Here is an 18238-nt window from a genome sequence, read left to right as displayed (position 1 = left end):
ATCGGTGCGCCGGAGCAAGCTCTCGGTCCATTTCCCCCACGCGTCTTGCTCCGTTAGATTTTTTAGTAGAAGAGCCGGCCGCAAATTTTCTAACCGACTTGATACCACGATGAAATGCACAATGGTTTCCCATAAAAGTGATGCTAAGTCCGAATTCGATAGTCTGCCACGGCGGAACTTGCCGAAAGTACGAAAAAGAAGGCCACTTCCGGTGCGAAAAAAGGGGGCTGATTTAACCCATCTGATACCGAAATAATAGTTATGGCAGCAGTTAGAAATTTACATGTAGACACATAAAAGCGAAGTCTGCCAGTGTTTTTTTTGCCGGAAGTGCTTGGCAGACGCTCTCAAAGGTGGCCAACGGGACCCCTAATTTAACCCATCTGATACCACCATGAAACCAATTCCAGTCGGTAGGTATGAACCCTCATGTCAGGAATATATAAGTCTGCCAAGGCTTTTCCTGCCGAAACACCTTGGCAGACGAGATTATGTAAGCAAGGTCGGCATCGGTTACCCTACACTAACCCATCTGATACCACCATGAAACCAATTCCAGTCGGTAGGTATGAACCACTATTTTAGAAATATATAAGTCTGCCAAGGTTTTTCCTGCCGAAACACCTTGGCAGACGAGATTATAAGCAAGATGACCATCGGTTACCGTACAGTAACCCATCTGATACCACCATGAAACCAATTCTAGTCGGTAGGTATGAACCCTCATTTCAGGAATTTATAAGTCTGCCAAGGCCTTTCCTGCCGAAACACCTTGACAGACGAGATTATGTAAGCAGCATCCACATACGAGGGATCCGTATTTTGGGATTATACAGATTACGGACATTATTAATAGCTGTAGGCTTATTTATTACTTTATGCTTATACATATTTGTATATTATTATGTTATTAATAAAATATATTTATAATTTATTAAACCTAAACTTAATACATTGGGAATTAATTACCTGCTTACGGCAGTAGTAGGGATAAGTGGGTCAGTTCTGGCTCACTGAGCCAGGCCAACAGTCCCTCCCCCTTTTTTCCCTTGTTGAGGCCCTGCAACCTTGCCTTGAACCCAAACTAATGTCATTGTAGCTCGAATCTAACCTAATTTATTTTTATTGCTTTTAGAATATTTCAATTATCTACTATTGCAAAGTTAAATGTTGAAATCTGTATTTCGAAAAATGGAATTTTAATGTGACTTTAACACGTTCACTGCGTTACGGGGGCTTTAAGCCCCGTACGATGTCATCATTCAGTGCGAAGTTAAATTTATTTGAGAAGTTAAAGGGGGAGAGGGTGCACACATTTTACCACTTTGGAAGTGTCTCTCGCGCAAACTATTCAGTTTAGAAATAAATTATATTAGAAACCTCAATATCATAAGCGATAAGACCGCCTGTTGTTACCTCTATTGTCTTTTTTTATGTTATTGTCCATTTATTGTAAACTAAGTGTATGTGAGGCGTGCAATAAAAAGTATTGTATTGTATTGTATCATTTTTGAAGACCTATCCATAGATACCCCACACGTATGGGTTTAATGAAAAGACATTTTAAGTTTCAGTTCTAAGTATGGGGGACCCCCAAAATTTATTGTTTTTTTTTCTATTTTTGTGTTGAAATCTTAATGCGGTTCACAGAATACATCTACTTACCAAGTTTCAACAGTTCTTATAGTTTCGGAAAAAAGTGGCTGTGACATACGGACGGACAGACAGACAGACATGACAAATCTATAAGGGTTCCGTTTTTTGCCATTTGGCTACGGAACCCTAAAAAGGAGGTATTAATTCGGTTTTTTAATGTTTGATATCTCCGTCATTTTGGGATCGATTTTGAAAAATATTTTTTTAGTTGAGTTGTAACTTGTAAGTATATACATACAGATTGGTTCCGTCTTTGTCAAAACCCAGTTCTGATGGTGAGATTTATGAGGAATCGAGGGCACTCTTCAAATCTTGTAAGGGTGGTTCACGTTTGTATGGGAAAAATTCAAACTCTAGCTAGAAGAAGCGGCACCCCCCTTATTTTGTTACACTTATTATGTTGACAAAATACGCCAAGCATCTTGCAATCTTAACTACAAGGGGGTGCTCAAACACTTTTTTCAAATTGTATGAAATCAAAAAAATAAATAAGTTACTATTTTTTTGATTTTTATGTAAGTAGTAGTTTTCACATTATTTGAAAGTGTGATTTAAAAGATATTATTTTGAAAGAAAATGTTTTTCTACTTCACAACTTATACATCACATGTGCAAATAGTGTGAAACCAGATATTTTAAATAAAATTCTGAATCATAATTACTCTTTTTGTTGGGTTTCAAACAACATACAAAATTTCAACGTGGTTAAGCACCACCTTGTATATGTATAGTTCGTTTTTTTAGCATTAGAAAGAACTTGCAAGAAGGTAAGCGATCTTAGCATGTCTTTTAATTGAAAAACGCTTTTCAAAATTCAAAAACTATTACTTATGAAAGCAGACGACACATCAAGATTGTTTACCTAATTTCTAATGCTAAAAAAAACGAAGTAAAGTTGAGATAAATTAAGAAACTTTTACACCAAGTTTCTTAATTTATCTCAACTATAATCTCAATTTATTAACATAATAAGTGTAACAAAATAAGGGGGTGCCCCTTAGGAAAAAAAAAATGTTTTTTGAACCACCCTAACATATAGTGATACTGGTGTATTTTAAACAAACCAAGCATTTACATTCAGAATTGTGACATTTGATGAAGTGAAACTGCTGATGATGATCAGAATGGAACTCTTCAACGACGCATAGCTCATGTTTGGGGATTTGTCCTCTTCGTTATGTTTGTTAAGCACGTTAGATTTTTAAGTCATATTTTCGTGAAGCTCAAGTTCTGATGATGGAATCCATAAGGAATCGAGGGAACTCTACAAATCTTAATGGCATTGTATAGTGACTCTTGTATTTTCATCAGGCAAACAAGGATTTACATTAAGAACAGTGGCATTTGATGAAGTGGTATTGCTGATGGTGATCAGAACGGAACTCCTCGACGACTTGTCTTTTTCTAATTGATTGTTAAGCAAGTTACCCCACTGGCAAAACAAGCAAGATTTTGAATTCGACTTCTACCTGAACCTGGACCCGGACGCGGACCCGGACTCGAGATCACGAATTCGGACACGGACCCGTTTTCTATTTGGTTGGTGTAAATGGAGTTGGTGAATTTTTTGATTAATTCGGGCGAAAACTGGAAGGTTAGGTATCATAAAATGTTCATGAAGAGAAATTGTAAGAGATGGTATCATTACCAACAACTGTGGAAAATACTGTGTAGTTACTCTTTATTTAAAAATAGCAAAATCAAATTGCATGATTTCATTCGTTTTCTCCACTGTACACAGAATAAGTAATGATATTTAGACTAGACAAAAAAATTCAAAATCGCTCTCCTTCTTGATGCGACTGGCAAATCATATTACTTTTTGGAAACCGGGTTTTTTAACCTAATTAGACCCTGCTGAATCCGATCCGGTTGCTCGATCGAAATCTTGACCGGAAGTGAGATATTTGACATTAAAGGTCCGTTTTTTCGTTTTTCGTAAATAATTCTTAAACGGTGGTGTATAGCAAAAAATGTTCTATTACATAAGTAATATGCATACAATTGCCTACAAGAAAGATTCAGTACAATTTTTCGCTAGGATCAATATTAAAAGAGATTTTAACGCGGGAAATTTAATTATAATCACTTCTAAGGTCCAGTTTTTTAGGTTTTCGTAAATAACTCATAAACGGTGGCCAATATCAAAAAATGTTGTTAGACGTTAATAATCTACACAAAATTTTGAACAAAAAAGATTCAGTACACTTTTTGCAGGGATCAATATTTAAAAAGATAATAAAGACGGAAAGTTAATTATGCTAAATTCTAAGGTTCCTTGTTTTTATTTTTTCGTAAATAATTTGAAAAGTATGACTCATAGCAAAAAAAATCTTATACATAAATAATAAACGTAAAATTTCCTACAAGAAACATGCAGTACACTTTTCGCTAGGATCAATATTCAAAAAGACAAAGCAGCGGGTAAGTTAATTATAATCAATTATAAAGTCCCTTTTTAGTTTTTTGTAAATAACTCGTAAACGGTGTCCCATAGCGAAATAGGTTTTTAAGAATAAATTATCTACATAAAATTTCCTCCAAAAAACATCTAGAACACTTTTCTCTAGGATCAATATTTCAAGCGATATTAAAGGAAGAAAGTTAATTACAATCAGTTCACAGGTCACTTTTTTTTAGTTTTTCGTAAATAACTCGTAAACGGTGGCCCGTTGCAAAACAATATTCTACATAAATATTAAACATAAAATTGTCCACAAAAAAGGTTCTGTACACTTTTTCGCTACGATCAATATTTAAAGAGGTATTAAAGGGGGTAAGTTAATTATAATCAATTTCCAGGTCCCTATTTTTAGGTTTACTTCTATATAGGTAAAGAACTATTTTATTTTATTTTATTTTCAAAATTTAGACCCAGTAGTTTCGGAGATAAAGGGGGGGGGGTGGTATTTTTTGTATTTTAATGTTTTATTTTGGGGAAGGGGGCTTTATCTCCGATACTACTGGGTCTAAAATTTTGAAAAGATTTACAGAATAGAATCTATAGATGACAGAAAAACCTATTAGAATTATGCAGTCAAGCGCGAGTCGGACATTACTTAGTTTTTGAACCGATCCCTTCATATATAAAATACACTGTTAAAAATTGGGTAATGTACGGAACCCTTGCAAGGCGAGTCCGACTCGCGCTTGGCCGGTTTTTATTCATTTTGAGGTACGGAACCCTAAAAAGAGAAAAGTGTTACATATGTCTTTCGTAGAAAATTTTATATCGATTATTTATTTACAAGAACATTAAGACGAAACGGGAGCTGAGCTAAAAGTCAATTTTGAGATTTCAAGCTGAATATACCCGTCGCTCTGACGGGGCGTAACCGCGGCGTGAGAGACTGTATTTGTATGTGTAATGCACGCACACAGACGCGTGCGGTGCGCCCGTACTCGCGCTGGCGCGCACCTCACTGATTGCAATTTGCATTGCCACTTTTTGTTACTGCTACTACTAAGTAGGGTAATTCGCCAGTAACTGGCCACTTTTAATAACTGGCCGCCCTAAACTAAAAATGAATCCTATTCACCTATAAACAGAATTCATTTTAGTATAAGGTTTCAATAACTTCAATAACTGGCCACTTTATACTAAAATTAATTCTATTTATAGGTGAATATAATTAATTTTTGGTTTGGGGTGGCCACTGACGAATTACCCTATTGCGATTGAACTTTTTTACTTACCCGGCTTACGTTTACGGAACTCGATATCGAATAGGGTAATTCGCCAGTAACTGGCCGCCCTAAACTAAAAATGAATTCTATTCACCTCTATACACCTTTATGTACTTAGTGGTTAATACTAGTATTTAGTAAGTATTTTTTTTTTCAATAATGCTCAGAAACGGAGTATAGACATGACAAATATAAATATTAACGTCTTTGTAAGGCAGGATTGGACATTCTATAGAGTAAGAGTAAGTGTATGTAACAACCAATTCAGCTAGGACTAGGGAATGCTATCTAGATCTCGCAATTTCGAGATCTCGCTAGATCTCGCACGTATTTTCGAAATTTAACCTAGTTGACAGGAAATCTCGATATATGCAATCTCGGTCGAGATCTCGATTAATATATTCGAGATCTCGAACAAGACTGAAAGTGAAATACTTTGTTTTAAGTAATATATGACCTTAGATTCATGTTTTTCAGGCAGTGCTATTATGTGTACGGCTTTAGCTCTATTATTATTACGCAGTTTCTAAGTAAAGGTAAATAGTGGTTTAACATCGATAGCATTTCAAAGAAGTAAAGTAAAAATTAAAATTGATTTTATGTTAAATATTTAATTTGTTGTTGTTATTTTCAAAATATAACATGAGGTACCTTAAATAAGTAGTATGTCGGCGGCATATCGAAAAATCGTAATCCTTGGCGTATCATGAAACGCCACCATTTCCTGATCTAATATTAACCCAGGCATATCACGATCTTCCTTATGAAAGAGACGGCAGATCCATCAGAGCAATGCATTCTTTGATATTCCTAGCTTCATAGCGGGCGCATTGTAAAATAATTGATCGAGAAATCATATACATATTTTCAATGATTTTGTAAATGACTACAGTTATGACTACGGTTATTAGAAACCAATTATAGTATGTTTAATATTCTTTCTAATGGTATGCATCACCAATTGATCAGTAAAATAGAACCCGAGAAATAATGATCAGTTGAGGTCGGTCGCCCGCCATTTACGTGACGGAACAAAATTCATCATTACCTACTTTGTTATATGTATAATATCATACATCAATAAAACTTATGTTTTTTGAAAGCTAATGAAATTTTTCGTATATTTTATAATAACATTAATTGCGATAAAGTTATAATTTATTGAGTTAGACGCATGTTTTGTCAGTACTTATGCCATCCATGCACGGTAAAAAATCATATATTTTAAATATTTTGTAAATGACTACAGTCATGACTACGTTTATTATAAAACAATAATTGCACGTTTAATACTCTTTCAAACGACATCTCACACGAACCGATCGGTCCCATAGGACTAAAGACGTGAACAAATATCAATGCTGGTCGGCCGCCCACTTTTTCCTTCCTTTTTTTCGACACGTCCCCCCCCCCCCCCCTCCATAAAATAAAAACCGGTTTATTCATATTCTGGAGACCACGAGGAACACGTCCATACCAGTTTTAGGTATTTAGAAGAGATGTCGACGAAAATCGTGAAGGAGACGACTTTTGTTTAATTTGCCTATAGACTATAGGAATATCAGAATATCACACCTTGAGGTTTGCGCAAAATGGCTGGTGTTCGCTAGGCAGATCATGAAATGTCGGTGTTTCATTATATTCCTAGGAATATCTCGATACGCCCGATTTTACGATGTCTATATCTATGGAATTCTTAGAGATTATTGATTAAAATAACACATTTTTAGTTACTTTGTCAAATTCGATCTCGTCGAGATATTAATCTCGATCCCGAAATCTGACTGTCGAGATCTCGAAACACCCAATCTCGATTCGGATTTTTCGTGCGAGATCTCGAATCGCCAATCTTGGTGCGAGATTGCATTCCCTAGCTAGGACCTTAAATTGCTCGACAATTACGGAGCGTGACTGTACCTAAAAATTTTGTAAACCCATAACCATGCAATAAAATATTTTTGATTTTGATTTCTAATTTGAAATATTAGAATCAAAAAGTTCAAAATAGATTGTACCTAAGGACTGTATCGTTTATTATAAATACAGATAAAACCTGGTCTAACTGTTGACGTGTGTATTATTTTGTATTACTATGTTCTTAAGGTATAATCTGGGGGTATTTTTAAGACATATCTGATATAAGAATGTTTTACATTTATTTTATTTTAGGGACTTTATGATGATTTTAATACCTTCTAGCAAATGTAATTCGGACAAGCCTATCGAGCTTAATTTGAGACTATTTCACCGATTCCTTAGTACGATTTAAAGAAACAAAAGGTTAATATGCTGCCAAAATATGCCATCTAAGTGTCCTTTTCATGATTGCTCAATTGAACATCCACAGAATAAATGTGGTGTATTTTATCTTTACATGAAAACGACTTTTTATGCAACATTTTGGATTCCCGTCAATTTCTGACGCCAGGGAAATGACGGAAACAGCTAAAAGAATCTACCGAAATCCAAAGCCTAACGGACATTCATGGCGTTGAACCATGGCTAGAACAGGTCGATAGAAACGCTCCATGGTGGTTATATTGTATACCAAAGTCGGGGTTGTCGTAAGTAACATGCCATATTTTCAAAAAGGCCACCAAGCACAAATCCAAAACTTTTTTTCCAACTAAAAGAAATGATTAGACTATGCCCAGATGTTTCGCTTTACGAATCATATGTAATTGCTGTTTACATAGTACGATTTTTTTTGTGTAATACTTATCTTGTTCGCAAACCGTAAATTTTCTTGTAGTATTTGTCCGAAATCGTTGTAGTTACTCGGGAGGATTGGGTAAATATTGTCCAAACCATATGCTTTACGTGATCTCCCAGGACGAAATGTTACTTATTATTAAAGCACTAATTAAACTATATGTGTAATTTTTTAATAAAAACAATACCAGAAAAAACGGCTAAGTAAAGTTGTATTTATAATAAACGATACAGTCCTTATGTAACTACAAAAATGTGTTCCCTCTCAACGCAAAACCCCTTGTGTCTTAGGAGGATCTAGATATTTTCACACAAGACGGTTTATCGATAACTTCTTACATCACTAGATTATCGACATTAAATGTCGACTATTGCCCATCACTTTTCTGGCTGTGTACGTATTTAGAAACTTGACTCCGCCCCTAAAATTAGTGCGATAGGGACAACTGCAGCTGAGGCGAAAAATCCTGCGTAAAAATGGCAAAAATCGAGGTTTCGTAGTCCTCTTTTTCCTCCTCCAAAACTTAACCAATCGTAACCAAATTTGGAAATCTAAAAGATTATGAAATTATCTGTGTCGGACCGTTTTGCTTTTTTGGCTAATTGATATCAGTTTTGAATACCACGCCTCTCATTGCGGCATAGTCAATTAGGCCATTTTGGCCATTTTTGAAGGGCTCTAGCGCCTTAAAAAACAAAAATATAAAAAAAAGCAAAACGGTCCGACACAGATATTGACAATATTAATCTGTGTTGAAAAAATCATTGCTCTAGCTTCAAAAACCACGGAGGAAAACGAGGACTACGTTTGTATGGAGAAATGACCACTCCTGTTGGCTCTTAAGAACTTATTTTGCTATGAGCCTTATTTTACGAGTCATTTGCGAAATCCTAAAAATAGGGACCTGGAAATTGATTATAATTAACTTACCCCCTTTAATATCTCTTTAAATATTGATCGTAGCGAAAAAGTGTACAGAACCTTTTTTGTGGACAATTTTATGTAGAATATTGTTTTGCAACGGGCCACCGTTTACGAGTTATTTACGAAAAACTAAAAAAAAGTGACCTGTGAACTGATTGTAATTAACTTTCTTCCTTTAATATCGCTTGAAATATTGTTCCTAGAGAAAAGTGTTCTAGATGTTTTTTGGAGGAAATTTTATGTAGATAATTTATTCTTAAAAACCTATTTCGCTATGGGACACCGTTTACGAGTTATTTACAAAAAACTAAAAAGGGACTTTAAAATTGATTATAATTAACTTACCCGCTGCTTTGTCTTTTTAAATATTGATCCTAGCGAAAAGTGTTCTGCATGTTTCTTGTAGGAAATTTTACGTTTATTATTTATGTATAAGATTTTTTTGCTATGAGTCATACTTTTCAAATTATTAACGAAAAAATAAAAACAAGGAACCTTCGAATTTATTATAACTAACTTTCCCTCTTTATTATCTTTTTAAATATTGATCCCTGCGAAAAGTATACTGAATCTTTTTTGTTCAAAATGTTGTGTAGATTATTAACGTCTAACAACATTTTTTGATATTGGCCACCGTTTATGAGTTATTTATGAAAACCTAAAAAACGGGACCTTAGAAGTGATTATAATTAAATTTCCCGCGTTAAAATCTCTTTGAATATTGACCCTAGCGAAAAATTGTACTGAATCTTTCTTGTAGGCAATTTTATGCAGAATACTTATGTAATAGAACATTTTTTGCTATGTGCCACCGTTTAAGAGTTATTTACGAAAAACGAAAAAAAGGGACCTTTAATGTCAAATATCTCACTTCTGGTCAAGATTTCGATCGAGCAACCGGCAAATTCGGATTCAGCGGGGTCTAATTAGGTTAAAAAACCCGGTTGCCAAAAAATTATATGCTTTGCCAGTCGAAATCGATTTTATGAAAAATATGACCAGTCTAATTACTATATATGTTCAGAATATTATTTGAATAAACTTAGGATAGGATACTTAGGATAGGAAATAAATGTGTGTTTTTATATCTTTAAACCCAATTACTGGCGACTTGTTTGCGCATAGGGACTGTAACAAACGTCCCCCATCACTGCCGTTGTGGTGCCATGGTGGATAAATTTGGACATCATGGACTTTCCTGCGGCAGAAGCGCCGGACGCATACCCAGACACGCCAGCATCAACGACGTCATCCGAAGGGCCTTTGTCAGCGTCAAAGTCCCGGCCATACTCGAGCCCGTCGGTTTGGCTAGGGACGATGGCAAGAGGCCCGACGGTATGACGTTAGTGCCTTGGAAGATGGGACGGCCTCTAGTCTGGGATGCCACATGTGTTGACACCCTCGCGCCGTCCCACCTTCCGGGCACCAGCAGAGATGCTGGTCATGCCGCGTCCATGGCAGAAGACCTCAAACGCCGCAAATATGCCACCCTTGGCAGTAGTTATATTTTTGAGGCGTTTGGGGTCGAAACGCTGGGGCCGTGGGGGCCAAGCGCGCGCCGTATATACAGGGCCTTAGCGGAGCGCCTTATAGATGCCGCAGGAGACCAGAGGGCTGGCCAGTATTTTGCTCAACGCATAAGTATTGCCATACAACGTGGCAATGCGGCCAGCCTTCTGGGCACACTGCCCATCGCCAGTGACTTGGGGGACGTTTTTTATTTATAGGCTTTTTATTTTAAGTTTATTTAGTTTAGAGATAGTTTGTATTATTATTTGTAAGCTAATTTAATGTTTTATATTTACTTAATTATTTGTGAATTAAAATTTCAATTTTTAAATATTAACAAATTACTAAGTAGACTGCACATACATTAAAGTCACATTAAAATTCCATTTTGCGAAATAGAGATTTCAACCTTTAACTTTGCAAAAGTAGATAATTGAAATATTCTAAAAGCAATAAAAATAGATTAGGTTAGATTCGAGCTACAATGACATTAGTTTGGGTTCAAGGCAAGGTTGCAGGGCCTCAACAAGGGAAAAAAGGGGGAGGGACTGTTGGCCTGGCTCAGTGAGCCAGAACTGACCCACTTATCCCTACTACTGCCGTAAGCAGGTAATGAATTCCCAATGTATTAAGTTTAGGTTTAATCAATTATAAATATATTTTATTAATAACATAATAATATACAAATATGTATAAGCATAAAGTAATAAATAAGCCTACAGCTATTAATAATGTCCGTAATCTGTATAATCCCAAAATACGGATCCCTCGTATGTGGATGCTGCTTACATAATCTCGTCTGTCAAGGTGTTTCGGCAGGAAAGGCCTTGGCAGACTTATAAATTCCTGAAATGAGGGTTCATACCTACCGACTAGAATTGGTTTCATGGTGGTATCAGATGGGTTACTGTACGGTAACCGATGGTCATCTTGCTTATAATCTCGTCTGCCAAGGTGTTTCGGCAGGAAAAACCTTGGCAGACTTATATATTTCTAAAATGGGGGTTCATACCTACCGACTGGAATTGGTTTCATGGTGGTATCAGATGGGTTAGTGTAGGGTAACCGATGCCGACCTTGCTTACATAATCTCGTCTGCCGTGGTGTTACGGCAGGAAAAGCCTTGGCAGACTTGTATATTCGTGATATGAGGGTTCATACCTACCGACTGGAATTGGTTTCATGGCGGTATCAGATGGGTTAGTGTACGGTAACCGATGGTCATCTTGTTTATAATCTCGTCTGCCAAGGTGTTTCGGCAGGAAAAACCTTGGCAGACTTATATATTCCTAAAATGGGGGTTCGTACCTACCGACTGGAATTGGTTTCATGGTGGTATCAGATGGGTTAGTGTAGGGTAACCGATGCCGACCTTGCTTACATAATCTCGTCTGCCAAGGTGTTTCGGCAGGAAAAGCCTTGGCAGACTTATATATTCCTGACATGAGGGTTCATACCTACCGACTGGAATTGGTTTCATGGTGGTATCAGATGGGTTAAATTAGGGGTCCCGTTGGCCACCTTTGAGAGCGTCTGCCAAGCACTTCCGGCAAAAAAAACACTGGCAGACTTCGCTTTTATGTGTCTACATGTAAATTTCTAACTGCTGCCATAACTATTATTTCGGTATCAGATGGGTTAAATCAGCCCCCTTTTTTCGCACCGGAAGTGGCCTTCTTTTTCGTACTTTCGGCAAGTTCCGCCGTGGCAGACTATCGAATTCGGACTTAGCATCACTTTTATGGGAAACCATTGTGCATTTCATCGTGGTATCAAGTCGGTTAGAAAATTTGCGGCCGGCTCTTCTACTATTTGTAGCATCGATTATGTTTTCCGTACTTACATGATACTCACAAACGGGATCTCCTAACACAACCAGTACTTTTGTATTCCGGTTCCTCGTTTTTTAAAATATATAATTACACAGATTTTCCATGCTTTAATAATTGAAAGCCCAAATCACCTTGTGAATTTTCGGAGAGTCTATTCGTTTCAAAAACATCTTCAAAATGAGTTTAATTGGGGGTTCGATGTTCGTATGGGCGTATTTGAAGAACTTGTAAAATTCAGGCTTTAAGCAGCGCCGAGGTTGAAATACTCTCAAATCTCGCAATGACGTTATTTAACCTAACCCTTGACGTAAATTGGTGTGATTTCCAATTCTGATGGTAATTTAAATTGGGAATTTAAACCGCTGTTCCAATATAGAAGATTGTGTAATTCATTAACATTCAGTAATTGTGTCATCGAGGCTTGTCTAACACCCCTTTCGCTACTTGCATAAAGGGTCGCGGATCCCGACGACAACAATGTCCAAATTTGCATTTTAAGATAGGAGAGATAGATTTTACACTTTAAAGTCGGCCTTTTCTTATGCTTATTAGATAAAACATACAATACATATACTACGGATTATCATATTCTGTCGCTCCCAAAATATGAAATAATTTCGTATAAATATAAAGTTCAGTTAGGTAAAGCACTTATTTGATTCTTACTGTACCTACTATATTCACCAGAATAAGTACCAACTTATAGCACAGGTTTATACTTTATACCTAATTTAAGTATCAGCGAAAGACCTTGGACAGTGAATCCTATGTAACATAACTTAAAAAATTATGAATAAGATGTAATATGAAGTAGACGAACATAAATGTACCAAAAATAACCATCTCTACATAGGTCTCTCTTGATGCAAGCTTCTATTACGGTATGTAGGCTTGCTCGTCGAGCAATGTCCCTACAATGAAACGTAGCATCAGGTTCAGTTGTTGTGATCAAATGCGAATTTCTCCTTCGCTTCGCTATGCTGCATATTGTTGGAATACCGACACTCGGCATGGATATGGCACAAAAGCGATAATGCGTTTTTCAATGCATTCGTGATGTTCAAGGCCGTTATTCACCGGCCTGGAGACAGGTGTCACAGTTATCGTCACGTTCTCTCTAACATAACGTTCCAATCTCCGAGTTTCCAAGCGTTACTTTCCCATTTTACCGTTCTCTGAAAGGGGTATACGTCTTGATCATACGGTTGGAATATATTACACATAAAAACTGAGAAATGGTAGATTCGAATGGAATTGAAGGGTAGTTGATTGGCAATATGTATTTAAAATGTGTAGAATAAAATTTTACTCAACGAAAACTCGTTTTGCCCAATAATAATTTAGGTAATCGTCTTATTACGGGAATTTCATATGCAAGGTAGGCGTTGTACGAGATATTACTACCACCTGTGCCATATAGCCTAGGTATGTACCGGGGGTATGTCCCTTTGAAGTGCTTAAGCATAATAAATAATACGAGGGTAAATCCGGCTCCGGAAGAAATTCAACGTGTTTTATTAAGCTAATTTTTAAACGAAATGTTTTACTAAAATATTTTAAAATATTGAAACTAAGATTATTATATTAATTACTTATGTATATAATATCAATCGATCGATGTTAAAAGAACAACATTAAGTATATTAAGGATAAATTGAAATCAACTTAGTATTCAGTCGTGAAGATCAAAGCGACAAGAGACTAACTTTGCTGAATAAATGCATCAGAAACTGAATACTATTTGGCAGCGCGCGATGTCACGGCAAGGAAGTTTTATGTTGGGGATAAGATATGAGCAATATTCTGTGAGCGACACGCCAATAATATCGATATTGCACTGCATGACATAACACGGATGCATCTAATGTACTTCGGGAAAACAGGAACCTACTCATATTTCTTCAAAAGTTTCAATTTTCCTAACTTCAGGATTACGTTTGAATAATAGTCATCTTTATTACAGCCGTTTATATAATATTAAAATAATAAAGCATCCACAGTGAAACTTAGTTGCAAGCCTTGCAGTTGAAATTTAATGTGCTAGCGTTGAACACAAGGTCTTAATTGCATCTTGATTACGTAATGGGCGATGTTGATATTAACATGTTTAAGAAGTAAGGGGATATCCTTCCACACGTTTGACATTGGGGGTCATGTTGCGAAATGTCCACAACGCGTGAGACGAGTCGTGAATCAAGAAGTGTGCAGCGACCGGGCAAGGTTATCCTACTACGCTAACACTTGACAGTGGACGTTTGACGGCCACGTCAAATTTTATGAATAAGATCTATTGGTCAGCGAGATTTTTTTCTGCGGAAATTGTTTTTAAATGCACAAAAGCATATTTTTTACCTTTAATATGGTGGCAATGTAGCCAACTATATTAAATTTACTTGTGTACGCGCACATCGATCCTTGAAATCGCTTCCATCAGTCGCATATTAATTACATAGCAGGCAAATAGGTGCAATGAAACACGCTAGTGGAGTATAAATAAATTATGCAGCCGCGCTGGACGTAACCGCAATCGAACATAACGCTCTTTATTGCCATTGATAGGTTCATAACGCGGTCATTGTCGTGACATCAATTAACTGCCATGAATTGGTCGGTTCGCTTCCGACGTGATATTTTTCTGCGAAATAAAACGCGTGAAAATTAATGGCCTATCCGGGACTCGGCGCGTCGACGCCGGGTACGCCCATAACATTGGCTTTTAAATCAAACTTTTCATAAAGCAAATTCAATCCCCAAAATTCATTACAATTCGCGAGACATCCATTTCATCAAGTTAATTAGATGCTTCAAATTAGATCCCCAAGAGGACTAAATGTTATATTATTCGAGCTCAAGCTAGTATGTAGTTGTACTTTTGGAATTGAAATAAAATTAGAGATAACACAGTTGAAAAGGTATGTAAATGACACCATTAAGAACCACAACCATTCTCATTTAAAATTACAAAGTTCAATCCCTTTGAATTTTACAGTTCTTTAGGTACTTTTTGGACGTAGTAAATGTTAGAAGTCGCTTGTGGAAGAGTCCCATGGAGGTTTATTGTTAGAAGGCATTCAAACGAATAGCAAGATGAATTGAGCAGAGGCTTTCTCCATCAGTTGGCGGCGAGGATCTAAGATTCAGGGGGCGATTAATCACCGGGGAGGACGGCAGATAAGGGGCGAGGGCTGGGAGGGCGACCACAGCCACAGCTGATCGCTATGCGACCTATGATTAACGCTCCGGCTCCGCTACAATGGAGTTGTACTGTAGTGTAGCTAGCCGCTAGCTGCTAGCGAAAAGGACATAACAAATATCTTGGACATAATAATTACTATAATTAGTAATGTTTACTTTCCATATCACCGCTTTAAGTAGGTATCGCATACAAGGTATTTCTCGTACGAAGAGCACAGAGAGAAACTTTTCAAGCGTTCACGGGCTCGTTATCTTGTTTAAGTTATAACGGGCAACCGAGCAGAAACGCCAGGTGTCGTAGAGCTGTGAGAGAAAAATATAAAGGCAGGTCCTTGACGTGTAAGATATTACAGAAACTTGTTAAGGATCTTGTCAGTCAATGGCTCTCTGGGTAGGACGAGTGTTCCCTTGGTCGTTGTACGCCGAAACGCTCCGCCGACCTTCTGTGTACACTTGGTCAGACGATGCGCGCGCAGAACGATCAATATCTGCGACCGGCCGCCGCTGCGCCGAGTTCGCACCACGCGCTCACTAAATTCGTGATCCCACTTTTTGCAATGCAAGCTTTTCAACAAAGTTGGAAATACTTTAGAGAACATGATATTTTAAATGATACATATGTATGAAATGACAAAGACTGTACGAAAGTTGTAATACAAAGACTACAGAGAGTAACAAAAATGATATCTGAAACAACTTTATTTACGACTGCTTGGAAAGTTTGACAATATCGCCATACGTGTACATATTGCGTGTTTAGGTAGTCCTGCCGCTAGCATGTCTTTAATAGATGTTCAAAACAAAACGTTTATGAAAGCTGAAACTGAAAACAAGCTTATAGAAAGCTTTAAATGAGTTTTGAACATTAGACAGCTAATTTTTAAGTTATAAAAGTACTTATTAAGTAGAAGTGGTGATAGGGTAGTACGTACATCTAGTCACGCGAATGTGCAGTGCAATACAGCTCTGACATATCGCCGATATTTTAAACGTTGGAAATGTTAGAATCGATAGTTGCTTCGCTATCTTCGGCTACCCGCAATTCGGATACCACTATTTAGTTCGATACAGGTATACTTGAGCCTTAAACCCTTGTAATTCTTTTACCCGATCCCAAGAAAATAGAATGAGCTTACTTGGCTTAGATAGGATTACTCTACTAAATACCACGTCTTGGTAATTTAGTTTGCTAAGTACCCAGACACGACGAGTTTTGTAGTGTTTTTATCGAAGCAGGGAAGCAGTTTGGTCTCCAAGCGGTGGCTTCGAAGAAAAAAGCTTAGCAAAAACCAGTCCTACTCGCCTTGTATTTCCAATACTATAGTACTGGCACCTTTCAGAGACAATTTTCGTTCGATCGTCAAGTTTATGGAAGTAGTTTTTCTAATTTAAGTTAGGAAGGTATTTATAGCTTTTTTTGATATAAATTTAAATATAACAAACGAGGCTTGTTTTTCTGCTCTTTGTAATAAAAAAGGTGCTTAATCATAACATTCATAACGCTTAGTTACCTATTTAATTAAGTACTTTTTTCTTCTTATACCTTTCAGGGGAAATGCTAATTATAAATATAAAAATAAGTATATTTGGACGAACTTCGTATTGGACGTACATCTAACAAATCATTTAATAATATCCCAAGGTTGCCTACTATATTATCAAACTAAAATAAAATGTTAAAAAGTAACTTACCGAAATGCTTAAACTAAACTCAATCGGAAACTTACGGCTTTATTAGCAACATGAATGAAAAAGCTCCATTGATATTACAAGCGATAAACTTTCCTTTCGAGTCCAATTAAATAGACTCGTCGATTCATCGGTAAATAGAGTTCTATTCGAAGGAAAGTAATGGAAATGTTCTTTACAAGGTTCTTTTGTCGAAAGTTAATGTGGGTCTTTATTCCGATTAATTGTGTAAATATGTGTGTCTGGCTCTGGAGTAACATTAATTATTAATGTGTCTAAGTCAGCAGTAGTACAGGTAAGTAGGTGATAAAAATAAATGAGAATTTTCCATGGTTATTGGAAATGATTAGAATAAGTAAGTAGTGTAGTTAATTAGCAATAAAGTTAACTAACGTCCGGTTCGTCTGATATTGGGCAATTAGGCGTGCTGCGTGGGTGTCGGGTTCTAATGCGTTCCTGTATGCACGTTAAGCACATTGGTAAATAAATGTCTACCATTTTGCTACATGCTAATGCATGCTACTATGTCGGAGGCGAATTTAGCGATACTAAATGTTATTTAGTCACAACCAGAAATTAGGTTCTATTATGAGAACTTTGGATTTTCTTTGTGTATAATGTCTACCATTTTGCTACATGCTAATGCATGCTACTATGTCGGAGGCGAATTTAGCGATACTAAATGTTATTTAGTCACAACCAGAAATTAGGTTCTATTATGAGAACTTTGGATTTTCTTTGTGTATAATAACGGGATCATTTTATCCAAACCTGATGGCCATTAAAATGTCGGCGTGCAATCGCAATTAATATTATCTTTGTCAAGAAAACTTTGTAGACACTTCACAATCGATAAATAGGACAATAATTAATCAGATTAAACATAGGAACAGTCAATCGAACATTCGTCGATGATATTGTTAAATAACGGAACAAAGCCTGTATTATTTTTATAAAACAAAGCATTATTGATGTGTTAATTACGCATTAAACGTTTCTAGGGACTGCAACATACGCGGCAATAAGTACGTTC

At 36.6% G+C, this 18238-nt stretch overlaps 1 protein-coding gene across 2 annotated transcripts in view; it reads right to left on the bottom strand.

Moving 5' to 3' along the window:
* Positions 1-18238, bottom strand: part of LOC134672475 (protein gustavus) — a 104564-nt gene that overhangs the window by 57150 nt on the left and 29176 nt on the right. The window lies entirely within an intron of this gene.

Source organism: Cydia fagiglandana, chromosome 17, assembly GCF_963556715.1.
Source record: "Cydia fagiglandana chromosome 17, ilCydFagi1.1, whole genome shotgun sequence".
In the NCBI taxonomy this organism is placed as follows: Eukaryota; Metazoa; Arthropoda; class Insecta; order Lepidoptera; family Tortricidae; genus Cydia; species Cydia fagiglandana.
This window is presented reverse-complemented; position numbering and strand designations above follow the sequence as displayed.